The following is a 20,530-nucleotide window of genomic DNA, read 5'->3' as shown; positions in this document are numbered from 1 at the left end:
GTTTGTTTACAGAATTCCTGTCTTCATTTAGTTTATGCAATTCAAAATGAGAAGCAGCAAAGTTTCTTTTAATTTAAACCATCCAAAATGGAGGAATCTTTAAATAAAGAGAAAACAGTTGGAGCTTTAAAATATCTATTATTTTAAAATTTCTTCTTCGTCTTTTCTTTCTTCTATTTTGAATCAAAGTTGCTGTGGGCACAGATCTGGTACAGTTTATTACTTCCCCCACATTTATTTAGCATGTACTATGTTTATCGAACTTTGTTAGCTATGATGAGAGATGTAAAAATGGACAAGATTTCATTCTGCCTTCTAGGAATTTAGGGTCTTGTAGAAAAACAGATGTGTTAAAAATGTTCTGTGTCACACAAGGAATTAAACAACGCTTTTAGGGAAGAGAGGAAGATCAGTGGTGGACAAGAGACTCTCTGTAACTTGAATGTGCTTTTCATCTTAGGTAGTTACAAATTATCCAAGTAAATTATTTTTGAAACCTAGAAATAAAAGCTCATAACACAAGAAAGAATGTCGTGTGTTTTCTTAGAATTTTAAAACACTTAGGGGAGCACGGATGGGAAAATTAATTCTACCTGGGAGAATCTGGGTGGCCTTTGTAGAGGCAGTGCCATGTGAGCTGGGTTTGATGGGTGGAGAGGGGAGGAAAATCCCTGCAGGGGTATATGGCACAGAGCTCATGGAAATATTAGGGTTAAACTGGGAGGTAGCAGAGTTTGAAGTTTGCCCAAAGACATTTCAGGGAATGAAAGCAGGGGACTGTGAGACTGATGGGTGGGTAGTAGAAGCCCTTCAAAAACAAGTGAAGGAGTTTAGATTTCATCATCTAGCTCAGCATTTCCCTAAGACTGATCTTCAAAGTACTGGCCCCATGAGAGGCACTGAATGTGAGATCCACATATTTGAAGATTCATCATAGACTTTAGAATATTAAAAGCTCTGATCAGTCCTGCAGTTAAAGATTCTTGCCAGCTGGGCACGGTGGCTCACGCCTGTAATCCCAGCACTTTGGGAGGCCGAGGCAGGGGGATCGCGAGGTGGATATCGAGACCATCCTGGCCAACATGGTGAAACCCCATCTCTACTAAAAATACAAAAATTAGCTGGGCGTGGTGGCATGTGCCTGTAATCCCAGCTACTTGGGAGGCTGAGGAAAAAGGAGAATCATTTGAACCCGGGAGGCAGAGGTTGCTGTGAGCCGAGGTGGCGCCACTGCACTCCAGCCTGGTGAAAGAGCCAGACTCCGTCTAAAAAACAAACAAACAAACAAACAAACAAACAAAATGGTTCTAGCCTTTCTTTATTTAACCCAACATTTCCTAAAGGTGTCTGACTACAGAATTCTTTAAAAAATAATACTGTGGAAGGAAGTACTTTGAGTCTACACAGAGCTAACACTTACATAGTATAACTATGTGTTAGACACTGTTTTATGTGTGTTATGTGTATTTGCTCGTTTATTTATATTTATTTATTTATTTATATTTTTGAGAAGGAGTCTCGCTCTGTTGCCCAGGTTGGAGTGCAGTGTCATGATCTCGGCTCACTGCAACCTCCACCTCCTGTGTTCAAGGGATTCTCCTGCCTCAGCCTCCTGAGTAGCTGGGACTACAGGTGCGCACCACCACGGCTGGCTAATTTTTTGTATTTTTAGTAGAGACGGGGTTTCACCGTGTTAGCCAGGATGGTCTCGATCTCCTGACTTGTATGATCTGCCAGTGTCAGCCTCCCAAAGAGCTGGGATTACAGGTGTGAGCCGCCGCGCCCGGCCTGTTTGCTCATTTAATCCTTACCACACTTTGTGAAGTAGGTACCATTATTATCCTCATTCATATATGTGGAAGCTGAGGTGCAGGGGGGCTAAGAAACCTTCCTGAGTCCAGGGTCACAAGCTAATAAGTGATAACTCTGGGGTTTGAACCCAAGTGGTCTGACTGCAAAGTCTATTTTTTAATCCACATAATACACAGCTCCCTAAATGCTGTTTCTGAACCGAAGAGTAATGTGATCATCGTTAGGTTTGAGAAAGAAAATGTTGATGGCTTTGCAAAAACTTAGAGGATGAATCAGTTGACTCCATTCGGCAGTTCTTTTTCCTTGTTTTATTGTGAAAAATTTCAAACACACAGAAGAGACAAAAGAACAATACGATGAATACCTGTATACTCAGAACCTAGATTCGATTGTTAACATTGTGCCATATTTGTTTTACATACTTTTTTTTTTTTTTTTTTTTTTTTTTTACCTCCTGAGCCAGTTGAGAGTAAATTTCAGGCTTCATGACTTGTCACTGCTAAATACTCCAGTATGTGTATCTTAAACATAAGAACAGTTTAGAACTTTATGCTAACATCCAAGTGAGAGGTAATGAGTGCCTCAGCTAGGGCTGCAGCAATTCAAAGAAGGGGGTGAAGTGGGAGAAGTGTGGATTACTCATTTGTCAGCTACTTTCAGAAGATATTCTCTTAAGGTGGTTTTTCGTATATCGTGATAGGGGCCTGGCACACTTTGTTTCATACTGGTCAATGTGAACCCCAAGAAGGAGCCTAATTTATAATGGGCTTAAGCAAAATATAACTTGGGTGTAAAGTTAGTGTCAAAATGTAAGCACATACTCTATGTTCTTGTCTGATAAAACTTACACTGATATTGATGCTTCTTTTTATTAACAAGAATAATGTATAGTTTTCAGTTACTGGACACATATAATGTCTTGAGTATTGTTGTAGACACATTATACATATCAGTACCACTACTGATAATAATAATAAAGGGAGAGTTCATTGTTAATTCTATTGCTTCAGAAATTTGGACCAGTCATCACCTTCTTTTAAATTTTGACACTTTTCGACCTGCTGGTGGAGAGAATTATCTTTTGTTTTTTCAGTTCAAATTAGACATCTCCTAAGTGTGAGCATATCCAGTGCTCATTACCACCCAGATGAATTAGCCTTGTTTGGAGAAATGGCTGATTCCAGATTTTGAGGAAGAAAAGTCTCGGTTTAACCTGAAATATTTTATTGACTAGGTAACTATGAAAATGCTCAAATAATGATAGAGCTATCAAAAAACCAAGGAGCTGACTGAAAAGGGCTCCTATTAACCTAATTAGGTATAATTTGAACTTCAAAAACAATAGTAATTATACTGAAATATAACAAATATAAACAATTCTTGATTGCAAAGTGATATTAGGAAGAAAGAAAGAGAGGGAGGAAGATAAAGGAGAAAAGAAAAGCTTTTCTTTAAAGCAGAATGCCAGCTAATAAGTACAGAAAGAATTATAGAATTAGAAAATCTGTTTTGCAAACTTCCCGGTATAATAATTGATTTAGGTGAGAACCATCTCTGAATGCTAAAAACCATTCAGAGGTTTTTAGCAAGATTGTTGAAGGATGGGGTATTCACACAGTTTTGAAAAATCACACCATGTATTATTTATTAATTACGATGTGATAGGGTATGCCTTTGCAATGGAGAGATCTGGCAGTCACCATTGTCCCAAATCGTCAAACTCCCCATTGCGACCATGGGTCAGGCTATTAGGTGCCTCTGGATGTGATGGAGTGGGAGGTACGCAGCATAACCTAAGTAGAGTCCTTGCCAGAAATGTCTTGTCTAAATCCAATCATGAGGAAACTGTCAAATAAATTCAGGAGATGGAACATTCTGTAGAACAATTGGCTTGGACTTGTCAAAGGATTTGGTGTCAGGAAGATCAGAGGGTCACAATGGAAGACTAAAGAAATACAGCATCCAAACATAATGTGTGAACTTGGCTGGATGCTGAATTTTAAACAGCTGTAAGAGACATTTTGAGGACAAGTGGGGCAATTTGAGTATGGCTAAGATTTTAATGATGTTATTGAATTCACTTTTTTTTCCTTTTTAAGAAGTTGAATTTAACTTTCTGAAATAATTACTTAGGAAGAAATGCAGAGGAGCTCCACAGAAAAAGGTGACAACCAGAATGATATTCCATCAGCCAGATTTTTAAAATTCCTCCACTCTGAAATTTCTTTTTGTCAGCTAAAACTATTTTCCGGGTCCGTTTCCTTAGGTGAGCCTTGTTCACATTCGGCATCATACTCAATGCTGATATTTATTATTTTGGTTTCATTTTCCTTTTTGCATCTTTATGTTTCTTCCGACAATCCATAGGCAGGTTGTCTGTTCCGGCGTCCCAAGAGTTCCTGCTAATATTACTTCCTGCTCCTCTCTAGAATAAATCAGAACCTGCTTGAAGTCCTTCATTATTCTTAGAGAAAAAGAAAAATCTAGTGGTCTCTTTCTCAGGTAATGATGCTTCTCCGGGACTGGACTTTCTGTGATCTGTTCCTTCAGTAACATCTTCCTCTTTGGAACTGCTGTCTTGGAAACACGGGTCTTTCTCGTCCCCAGAACCCGTCTGTTTCACCTCTGTGAGTCTCTTCCTTTATGTCTTTAGTGTCTGAATCAAAAAAGGAGAATGTGAACCTGCTGGGCTGCTCAGCCCCACTGCTCAGAGCTGCAGGGTCCTGGATTTCCTCAGGTTTCTCTTTGCCACACTCCTCATTCCAGGGTGTGTCCTCTTCTTTTTCACTGGTATATTTTGAAGTTCGAAATATTTCTTTCAGATCCATAGCAATGTTATGATACCTTTCTTTGGACACCTCAGATAGCTTTTCAGCTTCCTCCCTTTTCTTTTTTTGTTTTTCTTTACTTTCTTTTGGTTTATCGTGTCTTTTTCTTTCGTAAGTGGCACGGTCTTTCTTCGTTGGATCATAATGTATGCTGTCCTTAAATTTCTTAGCAGCTACTGATTCTTTGTAGAATTGCTTAAGTTGATTTGCAAAACACTTTGTACAACATTCAGGGCTTTCTTTTCTTCTTCAGCAGGCTCTCTTCTTCCTAGTAGTTTTCTTTTCATTTAACTCTTCCTGTTCCTCTTCACTGTCACTTTCTTGAAATCAAGAGTTCATGCAGAATCTGTCATCAGTGCCAAAGTGCGACTGTAAATCCATGAGCTTCTGTCCAGCTCTGCCCTCAAACTAAGGTTTAATTTTGAGCCTGTTACTGTTATCTTCAGAATCAGATTCCTCATCATCACTGCTATCAGGCAGCTTCCTCGATGTTTCACCCATAGACTCTTTCACCCATTCCTCTCCTGGACGGCTGTCCTCCTGAGTAGATATCTCCTCTGTTTCACATTCACTGTCAGAACTGAAGATGATGTGGGTTAGCTTATCCTCTGGATGACCATCCACATTTGTCAGAGCATTGTGCACCAGCTTCTTCTGCACTTCTTTTGCTTTTTGCCTCGTTTCCAAGGCTGCCAAGTGCTTATCATCATCTTCAGCATGCTTATCCTTACCACTCAGATCAGACGAATTACTAATAGAAAGTGAGAAATCAGTTTTGATTTCCTCGGTGTCCTTGGATAAGACCTTTGGTGATTTCTCAAGAGATGTGAGGCTACTTGAGTCAGACCTCTCTTCCTCTGAAGCTTCTGTCTTTGTGGGACTATGGCAGCTGTCTTTGTCAAAGCCTATGTTGTGAGTCTTTGCACGAAGACTTAAGGACTTCTTACCTTCTAATGGCAATAAACTAGAAATAGAATTCTTACTTCTCTTTTCAGAACTCCTAGTGGACACTGCCTTGCGATCCTGGCTCTCAAAAGTGTTCTTTTCTTTTTTTTTGAGACGGAGTCTTGCTCTGTCACCCAGGCTGGAGTGTGCAGTGGTGGTTCCTCAGTTCACTGCAAGCTCCGGCTCCCAGGTTTACGCCATTCTCCTGCCTCAGCCTCCCGAGTAGCTGGGACTACAGGTGCCCGCCACCTCGCCCGGCTAGTTTTTTTGTATTTTTAGTAGAGATGGGGTTTCACTGTGTTAGCCAGGATAGTCTCGATCTCCTGACCTCGTGATCTGCCCGCCTCGGCCTCCCAAAGTGCTGGGATTACAGTGTTCTGTCTTTTTTGAGGCTGAATATAATTTAGGCCATTCACCTTCTTTGCATGTTGGCATGGAGGCAGTTCACCTGAAAAGCCATTAACATATGGGGACCCATCTTCCATGGATATGATACTGGGATCCACATGTTTCATGGAATTCTGATCTTTATTAATATTGTTAGAGGCAACATTGTCTTTCAATGATTTTTTTTTTAACTGACTCCTTTTCATATAAACAGCCTCCTCCCTTGAAAACCTGGAATTTTGGCTTTAAGTTGTTTTTCTTTGGTTTCTGTTTGCCACAGGTGCTCTCCTCTCCTTCTAACAGGGAAGCCACAATGTCCTCAGGACAAATACACTGTCTGCGTCTGTGGAGGCCAGTGGGAGTGTTGGGGCTCTTGAAGCCTCTGTTAAACTTGCATTGTGTCATGGTTTCTGGTCCATCACTCTCAGTATCTTCATTTGGAACTTTCTGATCAGTGCCAGCCAATTGTTCCAAATCAGCTAAAGTAAGATTCACACGAAGGCAGTTTTTTTTTTTTTTTAAATCATGGCATTATACTCCTTGTCTCCTTCAGAGTCAGCTAATTCTGATGCAGAATCAGCATCGTCACCGCTACTGCACTGAGAGGGAGATTTGTGATTAAGAGGCTTTAATCCATGACCGAGGGCTGACTCTACATTGCTTTTCCTTTTTTGTACTTTAATACAGTGATCAGAAAGCTCACAGATTTCTCTATTTTTGAAGGAAGTTTTCTTGTCTGTAGATTTTTCCAATTGTGAAAATGCTGTACTGTTTTTGACCTTAGCAACATTTTTTTTCATCGCAATGATTTCATCTGTATCTCCTGAGTCATACTCACAATCGTTTCTAATAATATCATCACTGTCATGGTAAGAGACATTAGTTTTGATACCTAAACCTATTGAAGAATGCAATTTGTGAACTCCTGATTTGAAATCATCCCTTACAACTCCAAAGGGATCATTTTCAGATTCATTTATTGAGGGCTGTATGGTTCTCTATAAGTTTTCCTCTTTTGCAATCATCATTCTTAATTCATCTTCAGAATCAATATCATCATTAGAAATGCTATTTCTCTTCTTGGCAGTTTCCAAGCCAGAAGTCTTAAAAGGTAGATTTTTAAGTTTCTGAGTATCAGAAACAGGTACAGGAGGTGATTTAGAAGAAGTAATGCGATTACAAGTTCTTTTCTGTGCAGCCTGTTGCTGTGGTAAGGGTGGTCTCTCTATTACCCACTTGGGCCTTGGACTCATGGTCAGAGACCCAGTGGAACTCTCATCCCTCTGCACTTTTATCGTCTTCTTGGGAGGGCTGTGGAAGTCGAGAAGTCTCCTCACCGTTTCTTACTCATAGGGTCATTCCCTCCTTCCAATTCCCAAGTCAAGCTGGATATAGGAACGGTGTTTGTGAAATCCTCCCCTATCTTCTTTAGGTTGTGGCAGGATTTTGAGGGATCATATTTTATAATTTTATATTTATGATAATTTTTAAGGTGAAGAACAAGTAACACTCTTCCAAATTTGCTCACAACCCAATTCTTATACCCTGGCACTTCTGTCCCTGGCACAGCTTTCATATGGAATTCCACTCCTATCTTTTCTAACAAGTTGGTGTTACCTGTTGTTGATTTTCCTTTCTTAGCTTTTGCTTCTTCTTTCTCTTGGGCCAATCTGTGCAAAAAGCTTTCTTTTTCTAGTTGAATTTGTAATGCTCCACCTTTCCATTTTGTTTTATTTAGAACAGACATACATTTTTTCAGGTCTGCTTCTGCTACACTGATGTTGATATATGCAAAGATTTTCTGCGGGTTTCCTTGGTCATCTTTCTGTGTAATCTCCACATCCGAAACCTCTGCAAATCTGCTGAACTGATTTTGTAGGTCTGTCTCAGAAATTTCCTGGCCAAGGCCACCCACATAAAGGTGCTTCATTTCTCTGTTCACTTTCATGAAGGCTGGGCATATACTTGGTATGTTTTAGTGGGAAAAGTAATTTTTTCAGCCTTGTTTCTCCGAGAAGACCCAGAGACGTAAAGAGAGAGGCTTGGAAACTGCCTTGTGATTCTCATGCCCCAAACCCACTCCTCACCATGTCATCACCTACAGCCAGCACTGCTGCAGCCCCTGAGTTCACTTTTTAAAAGGCCTGGTAGGCCGGGCGTGGTGGCTCATGCGTGTAATCCCAGCACTTTTGGAGGCCGAGGCGGGTGAATCACCTGAGGTCAGGAGTCTGAGAACAGCCTGACCAACGTGGTGAAGCCCCATGTCTACTAAAAATACAAAAATTAGCCAGGCGTGATCGTGGGCGCCTGTAATCCCAGCTACTCAGGAGGCTAAGGCAGGAGAATTGCTTGAACCCAGGAGGCAGAGGTTGCAGTGAGCCGAGATCACACCACTGCACTCCAGCCTGAGCGATAAGAGTGAAACTCCATCTCAAACAAACAAACAAACAAACAAACAAACAAATGCCTGGTAATGATGTTAGGTTGTGTGAGAGAATGTCCTTGTTTGTGAGAGTTATGTGCTAAAATATTTAGGGATAAACTGTCATGTTGTTTCCAACGTACTTTAGGATGGCTTGACAGAAAGAGGTGTGTGTAGGTTCCTGTATTAGTCCTTTTGGGATGTTATAACAAAATACCATAGACTGGAGTGCTTATAAACAGCAGAAATCTATTTCTCACAGTTCAAGAGTCTGGGAAGTCCAAGATCAAGGCATCAGCAGATTTGGTGTCTGGTGAGAACCTACTTTCTGGTTCACAGATGCCACCTTTTCACTGTGTCCCTATGGGGTAAAAGAGAGGAAGGGTCTTTCTCAGACCTCTTTTATAAGGGCGATAATTCCATTCATGTGGGTTCTACCTCCCCAAAGTTCTAACTACTAATATCATCATGCTGGGGGTTAGATATTTCAACATATGAATTTCAGGGGGACACAAACATTCCGACCATAGCAATACCTATATAGAGAGATGAAGTAGGAGCCACAAGATTATTAACAGTTGGTGTGTATAGGCAAGCGTATACCAATATTCACTAGACATTTCTTTAATTTTTGTGTAGATTTGAAATTTTTCAAAGTAAGAAAAATAGTATCTATGGGAATCAAGAGAAAATATTTTTCCCTCCACTTTTTATGCCTGTTGTCCTCTACACTTAGTAATTATTTCATGACATGAAAGCCCTGCTCTGATTTGTTAGTTTTGTCTGACGTATGGAGTTTAGTTCTGAGGACTTAGACTCACCCTATATCTCTGCAGGTGATCAGGATGTTGTAGAAACAGTGAATTTAGATTTCTTGGACACATTTTCTTTTGGGACTTTTCTTTGATTAATACGTGAAGTGACAGCAAGGGACCTTGTGAAGGTCTTGGTTCTTGTTATTCCCTGCAGCTGCAAGAGTGGGTTCCAGAAGGCCAGTGAAGAAATGTGGTAAATACATGGTACATTCCTTATGGTTCAGCAGAAGGCTTGAAAGATCCCTGGAACGATTTGGAAAGAAATACCTTGAGACTTTTTACATGCAAGTCTGTAAAAGCCATCATGTCAGTGCATTTTATAGCATTTTGTCTGCCTCCTTTCAGTGGCAGATGTTGGAAGTCTTGGCATGGTAGTCATGCATTTTGAACCACCTGCATGGGGCATCTTGAGTTCCACATAAGAAAAGATGGTAGAGAGAAAAAATTGGGGGGGTGGGGCAGGGGCGGGGAGGATCATTTTCTATAAATTTTATTTCTCCAAAGATAAGATAAAACTCAAATCATAACTTTGTAGTTATATACCTTTTGAAAAACTGATCAGTAAGTAACAATTTTATTAAACAATTGTTGAATAAAAGAGGAGAAGGTGTGGTGCTATAAGATTCTTTGCTAAATGGAGTTTTTATATTAAAATTACAGATACAAATATTAGGTGATTTTTATTAATTGAATTCCTGCTATGTGCTTCCTTTTAATATAATAACTTGACATTAAGAAACTTCTGTCCTTAAGAAACTCAAGAATACATTAGTGACTATCTTAATCATTTTAATGTTTCTATAAAGGGAGAATATCTGACTTTTATGTTTTTACTGAGTTTGAGAAGTATTTGGGGGATTCTAATTCTCATAAGGGTCTTTGACTTCCAGTTTTCCTTCTCCTAAGAGCAAGGACACAGCAGATTGAAGATTAATGATGGTCTGGAGGGAGCTGGGATATGCAGATTGTATTCAATGTCATTGAAGAAATGTGCTTTGAGTATCCACCATGTACCAGGCATGGTGCCAATGCAGATAAAAATGCAAGAGAGGCCATTTCACAGAATCTATTTGTTGACTGTCAATGACACAAGAACATGTGTTTGGAGGCGCTTGGCTATTTTTGCTGGGATGGTCTTCATGGATGGACATTACTATTCTCTTTCTGTTTTAAATCCATAGACAAGAAAGCCCTGACCAACCCCTTCTTGGACTATTCCAATTTTGTCTCACATAATTTATTGGGGAAAATGAGTTCCATATGTTTAGTAAAGTTGTTCCAGAACTACCTCCTTTCTGGCTCATGTTTAGTATTTTGGGATTTGGTGGCTGTGTTTATGGTCAACAAAAGCATGATCTTCATCACTTTTATGTCTTCTTTAAAACACACCTCTTCAACTATTCTGTCTTTCAGATGTAAAAATCTTTGCCTTCTTACTTCATCATCGTTTTCTCTTTAAACTTATATGAGAGGGGTAGACAATCCTGAATACCATTAGGATTTACCCTAACCCTGTTTTTCATGGAAAAGAATATGTAAACTTCCATTAGGAAGTATGTGAAAGAAACTTTCCTTTAAATAAAAATGCGTAAGTCTTTAGAATTGCCCTTGCAAAGTTCTAAATCAATCAGCCAGGGCTAATACATCACTTGAGGAGATGGGCTAGTGGCATTCTCATGAACGATCACCTGTGATTACAGAGCTCCGGCTGGCCCAAGATTTTACTTTCCTGTGGGATTTGACACCACTGATCATTTTAGTTTCCTGCATCAGCCATGCACAGAAAGTCTTAATGGGACAGTATGCAAAATGCATTCTCATTACATTTGTTCTCTTTTTGTTATCAATAACCCAAGGTCATTTTAAGATTTTTAATCATTTCTGTCTGAAGAGTATGCTTTTAGAGACACATGGCTTATCTTTCATAAAATACGATTCAGAACAAGAAGTTAGGTTTTGAGATATTTAGACAAGGATGAACTTAGGCAATTGTGGAGGCTTTCACACTTCTTTGTCAGCAGGTTTCACATCCATTTTTCCTTCCCACTCCCTCTTTTGAAACCTTTATTTCAAGCCAACAATAGAGTTTTATGTATGAAGTTTAAAAATTATTTTTCCATTTAACATATTTTAATTTTTTGATGTTACTTTCTGTTTTTTTTGCTATCGTTTAAGCAGTTTTATTCCATTCAATAAATGTGCCCTCATTTAATCCCGTGTGGTTGGACATTACTTTTCACTGTTCACTTCTATAATAGCATTGAAATGAACATTCCTGTAGTGAAAACTTTCAAGATATTCATGATAATTTCCTTAGGTCAAATTCTTGGATATGAAATTATTATGTCAAAAATAGGCACATCATTAAGTCTTCTTATACAAGTTATGAAGCATTATGATGTGAGAATGTACCTTTTCTCTCACCTTCTGCAAAATTAGATATTATAATAATCTGCTTGAATATGATGTATTGAAGTCTCATTGATCATATCCATATTTCTTTGATTATTGTAAGTTTGGAATTTTTAATAGATTTTTGGTTTCTAGTGTTTTATCTTGAAAAATACCCAATACGGTGATAAATCAGGGCCTGACATGTCATACTTTATAAGTTTACTTGCTGATGTCCAAGGAATAGCTTTTTACAGCGCATAGAATTATAAGAACGTAAAATGTTCAAATAAATGCTTTCTAGGAGCACACTAATTCCTATCTCCCTCCCAGGGTGAGATTGATTGATATGCTGAAGTTAATATCAGTGTAAATGCATCTATTTAAACCCATGCCTTGATGTCTTTGGATTTTCTTTTTGCATTTGATGTCAAATGAATATATCCCTTAATTATTGATGAATAGTGACTGAGGTGGCTAAAGTTAAGGTAGAAATCAATCATTTGATGTTCATTGGGCACCCTGGATAGTTGGATGTATATTAGACCTCTCCCAGCAGGCAACAACAGTGGACCATATCCAAGAGTCTAAAGCCATAAAGTGAATTCTTTTCAGCATTTCATAGATAAACCATGCAGTGTACTCAGAAAAACACGCGCTAATCTTTCTTTCCTTTGTCTCTCTCTGGTGTCACCTTATCTCCAGCTCTATCTTTCATTTCTACTCTTTTCCTCTTACCTTATCAATTTTTTTTCTCCTCAATCATATTTCCTTCCTCTGCCATTGTATAATGTGTTTCGAAAAGAGTGGATTTTAAACGTTCTCATCACAAAGAAATGATAAATATGTGAGGTCATGTGGAGTGTGATCATTCTACAATGTATACATGTACCAAAACATCACATTGTACATCACATACAATTATTATTTGTCAATTAAAAATAAAAGATAATAAAAATAAGTATTCATTAATCTTTCCTCCATATTTTGTTTTGTTTTGTTTTTTTCCTATCTTAATTTATGGACAAGATCACACCAAATCACTTCTACAGGGAAGGGGTGTGATAAGAAAGAAGTCTTCTGCTGGCTTTGATTTTCTTTCTTTCTTTTTTTTTTACTTTTTTTTTTGTTATTATACTTTAAGTTCTAGGGTACATGTGCACAATGTGCAGATTTGTTACATATGTATACTTGTGCCATGTTGGTGTGCTGCACCCATCACCTCGTCAGCACCCATCAACTCGTCCTTTACATCAAGTATAACTCCCAATGCCACCCCTCTCCCCTCCCCCCTCCCCATAATAGGCCCCGGTGTGTGATGTTCCCCTTCCCAAGTCCAAGTGATCTCATTGTTCAGTTCCCACCTATGAGTGAGAACATGCGGTGTTTGGTTTTCTGTTCTTGTGATAGTTTGCTAAGAATGATGGTTTCCAGCTGCATCCATGTCCCTACAAAGGACACAAACTCATCCCTTTTTATGGCTGCATAGTATTCCATGGTGTATATGCTGGCTTTGATTTTCAAAGAGTAGAAGAGTTGCTGCATACCCTTGCCAACATTTGGTGTTGTTTTACCAATCTTGTGGGTGTGAAATGAGATATTTTTATTTTCAATTGTATTTATTTGATTATAAGTGAAGTCGAGTCATAGGAGTTGTTTACATAGTCTAGATATTTTATTAATCCTTTCTTAGTTACTATTATAGACTGCACATTTGTGTTAAGGACAAATCTTGCTTAGATCTGAGAGCAAAGTAGATGATAAAGAGAAAAGCATATATGACAATAGCATGAAGTGTGTTCACATACTATATACATATATATATATATCTCCAGTGCATAGGTAAAGATTAAATAATTATAATAAACTGAACAACCATATGCCCATCATTCAGTCTAAGAAATAAAATAATTCTGGTAATTTGAAAATTATTAAATTGTCCTCCCCCTCAATTGCACTCAGAGGAATAATCTGTAAATGATTCCCATAGTTTTCTTCATATCATAATGAACATGTATGTGTGTATTCTCAAATACAGTGCTTGGTTATGCCAATTTTTGAATATGCCTCACTTCACCCAATGGACTCTGTATTCAAATTTTCTGGGCTTGAGATCCCACTTCATCACCTCGGTGGGAAGCTGTATCAACTTGGGAAAGTTATTTCATCTGTTCAGTCATAATTTCCACATCCATAAAATGCTAACAGTAACTGTACACGCCTCATAGCATTCTTGTGGGATTAAATTATATATATGGCACTTAGCCAAGAGTTTGGTAATAGTAAGAAATTTACATATTCACTGTTATCGTTATCATTACTATTATGATTACATTCTTCAGTGACTCATGTCTCATATTGTGATGTATGTGACTACAGTTTGTCACTGCCATGTAATATTTCACTATATGTATATGCCATAATTGATGTATTCATTTTAATGCTGATGGGCATTTGGACTGTTTCCAGAATTTGGCTACTATAAATATTACTGGTAAGAATATTTTTGTACAGGTCTTGTCACACAAGGATAAGAGTTGCTCTAAGATTTTAGGTTATATGCCCAAGAGTAGACCTGCTGGGTCACAATATGTGCACGTTCATCTTTACTAGGTAGTGCCAAATAATTTTCTAAAGCAATTATACCAATTTATCTCCCAACTGGCATGTAGAAAAGTTGCTCCATAGTTTTACCAACATTTGATGTTGTCTTACTAATCTTTTTGAAATGGCCACCTTGTCTGGGGTATATACCCTGGAGTTTGCTGTCTCGTGCCGAGAAAGAATTTAGGACATGGACACATGTGGGTGGGTTAAGGAGTGGAAAGTTTAATAGACAGAAGAAAGGAGAGAGGAGAGCAACCCCTTGCAATAGAAAGAGAGAGAGAGAGAGAGAGAGAGAGAGAGATGTTGGAAAAATGAGGAAGGTGGCAGACCACAGCAGATTTTATATGCAAGCTGAAGGCAGTGTCTGATTTATGTACATTGGTTCCATCAAGTATGACATTTACATGGCATGTGGGGAAGGCTGGTTGCCTCATCCTAATCTTATTATGCAAATGGGCTTTCCAGTTGATCAGGCCATCTTGTCTGCTCTTTACTCTACAGGTGGCTGACAAAGAGAAGGGAAGATGGAGCCTCCATCTTGAATATGTCTAGTCCCTAGTTCCTGTCAGCACTTACCTGTGCAAGCTCCCAGCTTGCTTATCAATGTTACTCGACTTTACAGGCTGCTCTTTGTTAGAAAATGATTTGGGGCTGTTTTTCATTAAGAGAAAAGCCTTACCAAGGACTCCCATGCCCTTACTATATGCCTAAGTGATTTCTTCTTAACTCCTATATCATTTTGGGTGTGAAATGTGATCTCTTTTTTATTTTAATCTTATTTCTTTGATTATAAGTCAGGTTGATTTATAGGAGCTGTTTACATAGTCTAGATATTAATCCTTTCTTAGTTACTGTTACAAACTGCATGTTCATGTCTCCCTAAATTTATGTTTTGAAGCCCTAGCTGCCAGTGGGATGGTATTCGGAAGTGGGGACTAGGTGTAGGTGAGACCATGAGAGTCAAGCCCCCATGATGGATTAGTGTCTTTATAGGAAGAGAAAGAGACTAGAGCACATTCTTTTCATCATGTGCAGATACAAGAGTAAGAATAAGGTGCCTGTTTGAAAACCAAGATGGGGGCCCTCATTGGAGACTGGATCTGCTGGCACCTTGCTCTTGGGCATCGCAGCGTCTGGAACTGCGTGAAATCAATGTTTGTGGATGAGGCCACTCATTCTATGGTATTCTACTGTAGTAGCCCACACTGACTAAGACAGTTACTTATGTTGCAGTTGTTCTTTCCTCCTTTGTGGCTTGTTTTTAAATTGTCAGTGGTAACTTTGGATGAACAGAAGTTCTTAATTTCAATGTGGTTGAACTTATCAAATATTTCCCTTATGGTGAGTGTCATGGCTAATTTTATATGTCAATGTGAGGGTCACAAAGTGCCCAGACATTTGGTCAAGTATTCCGGGTGTGTCTGTGAGGGTGTTTCTGGATGAGGTTAGCATTTGAATTGGAAGATCAGCAAAACAACTGTACTCTCTAATGTGGATGGGACTCATCCAGTCAGTTGAGAGCCTGAACTGAACTAAAAGGCTGATCCTCCCTTGCATAAGAGAGAATTCCTCCAGCCTACCTGCCATGAGCTGGGACATTGGCTCTTTCCTTCCCTGGACTTGAACTGAAACATGAGCTCTTTCTGAGTTCTAAGCCTGCTGGAATTTGGACTGAAACTACACCATTAGCTCTTCTGAGACTTCAGTGTGTAGACTGCAGATATTGGGATATTTCAGTTTCCATAATTGTGTGAGGCAATTCCTTATATCATTTTCCGTATATACATACATTCTATTGCTTCTGTTTCCCTGGAGAATCCTAACAGTTAGCCTTTGTTTGGTCTTCTTTAGGAAATCATTTACTTTCCTAGGGTCCTACAGATAGTTTTCTATATTACCTTCTAAAAGTTTTGTAGTTTTACCTTTCAAATAAAATATTTTAGTCTACCATAAATTAACTTTTGTACATGTTGGGAAGTATAGATTAAATTTTATTCTCTTCTCTGTAATAACCAATTAATCTAGAACTTTTATTGAACTTTTATCCTTTCTACACTAATCTGAAGTGTATAATCTTCCATAAATTAAGTATATTTCTCTTTATAGGACTGTTTCTGCTTTCCATATTCCTTTAACCTAGTTTGTTTGCCTATCCTTGAACTATCTTAATTAATACAATTTTATAACAGAACTTGATATCTAGCAGGGCAAGTCCACCTACCTTCTTGTTATTTAACAAGTGTTTTGGCTTTTCCTGTTCCTTTACTATTTGAGATAAATTTTAGAATCAGCTTGCTTAACTTGCTGGAAAACTCTCTTGAGGTTTTAATCAGTATCACATGAAATCTACAGATGAATTTAGGTAAAATTTACTCTATTTGAATATTGAATCTTCTTATTAAAAAATGTTGTATTGCTCCCTATCTATCGATTTAGGTTTTCTTTAATATCTTTCAACAACATTTTCTAATTTCCTTTATAATGGGCATATGTGTGCTTTGTGAGGTTTGTTCTCAAGTACTTAATATTTTTTCTTGCGGTTGTAAATTATATCATTAAAAATTATATTTTCTAACCAATTTTTGCTGGTATATTAAAACCAGTTATATTTTCAATACAATTTTCTATCGTATATCCTAAAATCTTGGTAAACTTAAAACTATTCTAATAATCTATTAAATATTACTTTGTCTTCTTCCGTACCATCTCCAAATAAAGGCAATATTTTGTTCAGATTTTTAAGAACTTTTTCTTGCCTTACTGTACTGGTTGACACTCCAGTAAAATGATGAATAGGAATGGTGAGAGCTGGCATCCTTATCTTTACCTGACCTTAAAGGAAATGTTTTCAGCTTTTCACCATGGATTTTAGGATTTTTGGAGCTGTTTTTATTAGGAAAATATTCTTCTATCTTGGTATAGCAGATTCAAAAGGACTGAAAGTTCTTTGACAGTCCTCCCACAAAGAGATGGGGTCGGTTTCTCCTACCCTAGAATCTGGGTTGGTCTGTGACTGATCAACAGAGCACAAGAAAGGTGACCCAAAGCTGGTTCCAGGCTTTGCCTTTAAGAAGGCTGGAAAACTTCCCCCCAGGTCTCTTGGAGTTTTGACCTTCCATGTAAAAATCCACATATCCTGCTTGAAAGACCAAATGAGAGAGAAGAGAGCTCCAGCTGAGTCCAGCCTCCATGTCATTTCTGCCAAGTGAGTGAAGTTGTCTTGTATCCTCTGGCTCTGCTCACTGGCATCACCAGCTGAAAACCACTGAGTGACTCCAGTCAATGCCACATGGAGTAGAAGAGCCATACAGTGAGTTCTGTCTGAATTCCTGATGTACAAAAATGTGAGATGTAATGAAGTGGTTGTTTATTAAGCCATCAATTTTTTGGGGAGTTTATATAGCAATAAAAAGCTGGCTGAGAATTTGGTAATGGGAAGGGCGTATCCCCATAAAAAGAAGTTAAAGCATGGCCTTTGCATGTAGGTGGTAAGTAAAAGCAGGAAAAAGCCTCCATGAAACTGTAAAACTGGAAAGGCCTCAAAGAGATTATTGTGAGGACTTGAAGGACAGTGAAAAATATGAGAAGCCAGGGGTCTTATTTTGTAATGGTGGAAAGTTGGGTAACGTTGTCACCTGCCACAGGATGGAAGTAGAAGGAGTTCCCAATGAACTCCTAGATCTTTTTGGGGAGATTTGCATGAAAAATTTAAAAAGTGGCAACTTGGGGTTTTATTTGCCACTGATGAAGTAGGAGAAGAGGGAAGTAAACCAAAGAATGAACTGTTCATATTCTAAAGTTTTTTGGGTGTGTCTCATAGACCCTCTCTGATAAACAATAGGATTTTTAATTGTCTTGACAGCATTGACCCAAGATAGAGAGTAGCATGTCTCAAAAAGATCATGAGTGCTCTTTTATCTAATAGGTGAATCCCAATGACATTCATAGAAAATCCACAAAGTTTTTAATGGAGATTATATTGATGGAACTGACAAAGAGGACTAGAAGAGACAGAGCTAGTGCAAAGTAAAAACAGACCTTTGGTTCCCCAACTTTCTGTGTGCAGGAAGCAGACTCTCAGTCTGCTTCTTAAGTTGCAAACTCAGGCCATTTCTTATGGAAAAGAAAGGATGACTCAGAGGGCAGAACCCAGCACTTAGCTCAGAGGACAGAGCCAAAGGAAACATTCTGAAGGAGAAGGGTTGATGGGAGTGGTGAATAACTGGTCCTTTTAGTTTGCAGGTCTTTAGGTCCAGAGGAACTATATTGAAAAAATGTACTGAAGAAGTCTCATCTACTGATTTAGCTCTATCATTTTGTTATTTATTCCTATTTGTTTGCTTTGTTTTTTGCCTCTGTTTCTCTTTGGCTGTTTATCATCTTCATTATTCTGTTTGGATCACCTTGTGAATGCTTTAATATAGATATTTTAAATTTAATTTAGGTCTATTATTTCCATTTGTTTACTTTTTATATTTTCTACTTTTTAACTGAGATTTCCTTTATTTTATTTCATTGTGAGTATATTTTCTTTTTTTTAGTTTTTATTTTTATTTCAATAGTTTTTGGGATAAAGGTGGTTTCGGTTACATGGAAAAGTGTTTTAGTGGTGATTTCTGGGATTTTGGTGCACTCAACCCCTGAGCAGTGTACACTATACTCAAATATGTAGTACCATAAAGTAGTACCCAAAGTCACTTGTATCACTCTTATACGTTTGTATCCTCATAGCTTAGTTTCCACTTATAAATGAAAACATATGAAATTTTGTTTTCCATTCCTGAATTACTTCACCTAGAATAATGGCCTCTAGCTCCTTTCAAGTTGCTTCAGAAGACTTTATTTCATTCCTTTTTATGGCTGAGTAGTATTCCATAGTGTATATATACCACATTTTCTTTATTCACTTGTTGGTTGATGAGCACTTAGGTTGGTTCCATACTTGTGCAATTGTGAATTGCACTGCTATAAACATGTGTGTGCATGTGTTTTCTTCATATAATGACTTTTCTTCTTCTGGGTGGATACCCAGTAGTGGAATTGCTGGATCGGATGGTAGACCTTCTTTTAGTTCTTTAAGGAAAATCTCCGCACTGCTTTCCATAGAGCTAGTACCAGTTTACATTCCCACCAGCAGTGTAAAAGTGTTGCATTTTCACCACACCCATGCCAACATCTATTGTTTTTTAATTTAATTATGGCTATCCTTGCAGGAAAAATATGGTATCTCATTGTGGTTTTGATTTGCATTTCCCTGATCACTAGTGATGTTGAGCTTTTTTTCATATGTTTGCTGGTTGTTTGTATGTCTTCTTTTGAGAATTGTCTATTCATGTCCTTAGCCCACTTTTTGATGGGATTGTTTGCTTTTTTTTCTTGCTGATTTGTTTGAGTTTCTTATAGATTCTGGATATTAGTTCTCTGTTGGTTGCATAGTTTGTGAATATTTTGTCCCATCCTTGTGTTGTCTGTTTACTTTGCTGATTATTATTATTTTACTGTGCAGAAGCTTTTTCATTTAATTGGGTCATTATGAGTATATTTTCTTTTGCCTCATTGAGATAGTTATGGTAGTTGCTTAAAACACTTGTTTATTAAATCCTATATTTGGATCTTATGTCTCAGAATTGGTCTCCATTGATTGCCTTTTCCCTTGATACTGAGTCACATTTTACTGTTTTTGAAATAATATTTTGAATAATTTTGGATTATATCCTGGAAAATTTGAATATTATGAAGTGAAGATTGTTAATTTTTTTGTCATGTTCCTTTAAAGAAGAGAGTAAATATATATATTTTTGGTAGGCAATTAATTTGTTCAGACTAAAATTGCATATTGTGTTATTTGGAAGCAGCTAAAATATCATTTTAATTTTTTCCCCTCTTAGCTGGAATGTTCACAGTCTTCCCTACACACATGGTACAAGGGGTAGACAGATACTTGAACAGAAAGTTTATACACAGAATTTGGAATTCCTAATCCTTGGCTTTCATCTTTTCTGTCTTTCTACATTATTTTTCAGTGACTTTGTTTCCCTTTGCTCTTTTCTCTGGATCTTCCTGTTGTATATAATGCAGGATTTCATCATTTGAGCTGCCCAGTGACTGCAGCTTTCCACAGGCTGAAAGAAAAATACATCAGTAATCTCACGCTATTCTGATCCCTTCTATCCTCCAGAATATTCTTGCTTCTGTTTATTCTCCAAATACTTCAGGTCATTGGTTTGTTTGTTTGTTTTTGACAGATTCTTGCTCTGTGGCCCAGGGTGGAGTGCAGTGGTGCAATCTCAGCTTACTGAAGCCTCTGCCTGTTGGGTTCAAGC

The 20,530-nt window shown here is 38.0% G+C and overlaps 1 pseudogene; it reads right to left on the bottom strand.

The window, feature by feature from the left end:
• Positions 1–4,123: 4,123 nt before the first annotated feature.
• On the bottom strand, positions 4,124–7,920 carry LOC105466719 (nucleolar protein 8-like; annotated as a pseudogene).
• Positions 7,921–20,530: the final 12,610 nt, after the last annotated feature.

This window comes from Macaca nemestrina, chromosome 3 (genome assembly GCF_043159975.1).
Source record: "Macaca nemestrina isolate mMacNem1 chromosome 3, mMacNem.hap1, whole genome shotgun sequence".
Taxonomy (NCBI): domain Eukaryota; kingdom Metazoa; phylum Chordata; class Mammalia; order Primates; family Cercopithecidae; genus Macaca; species Macaca nemestrina.
Note: the sequence above shows the minus strand (reverse complement) of the source record. Positions and strands in the feature narration are given on the sequence as shown.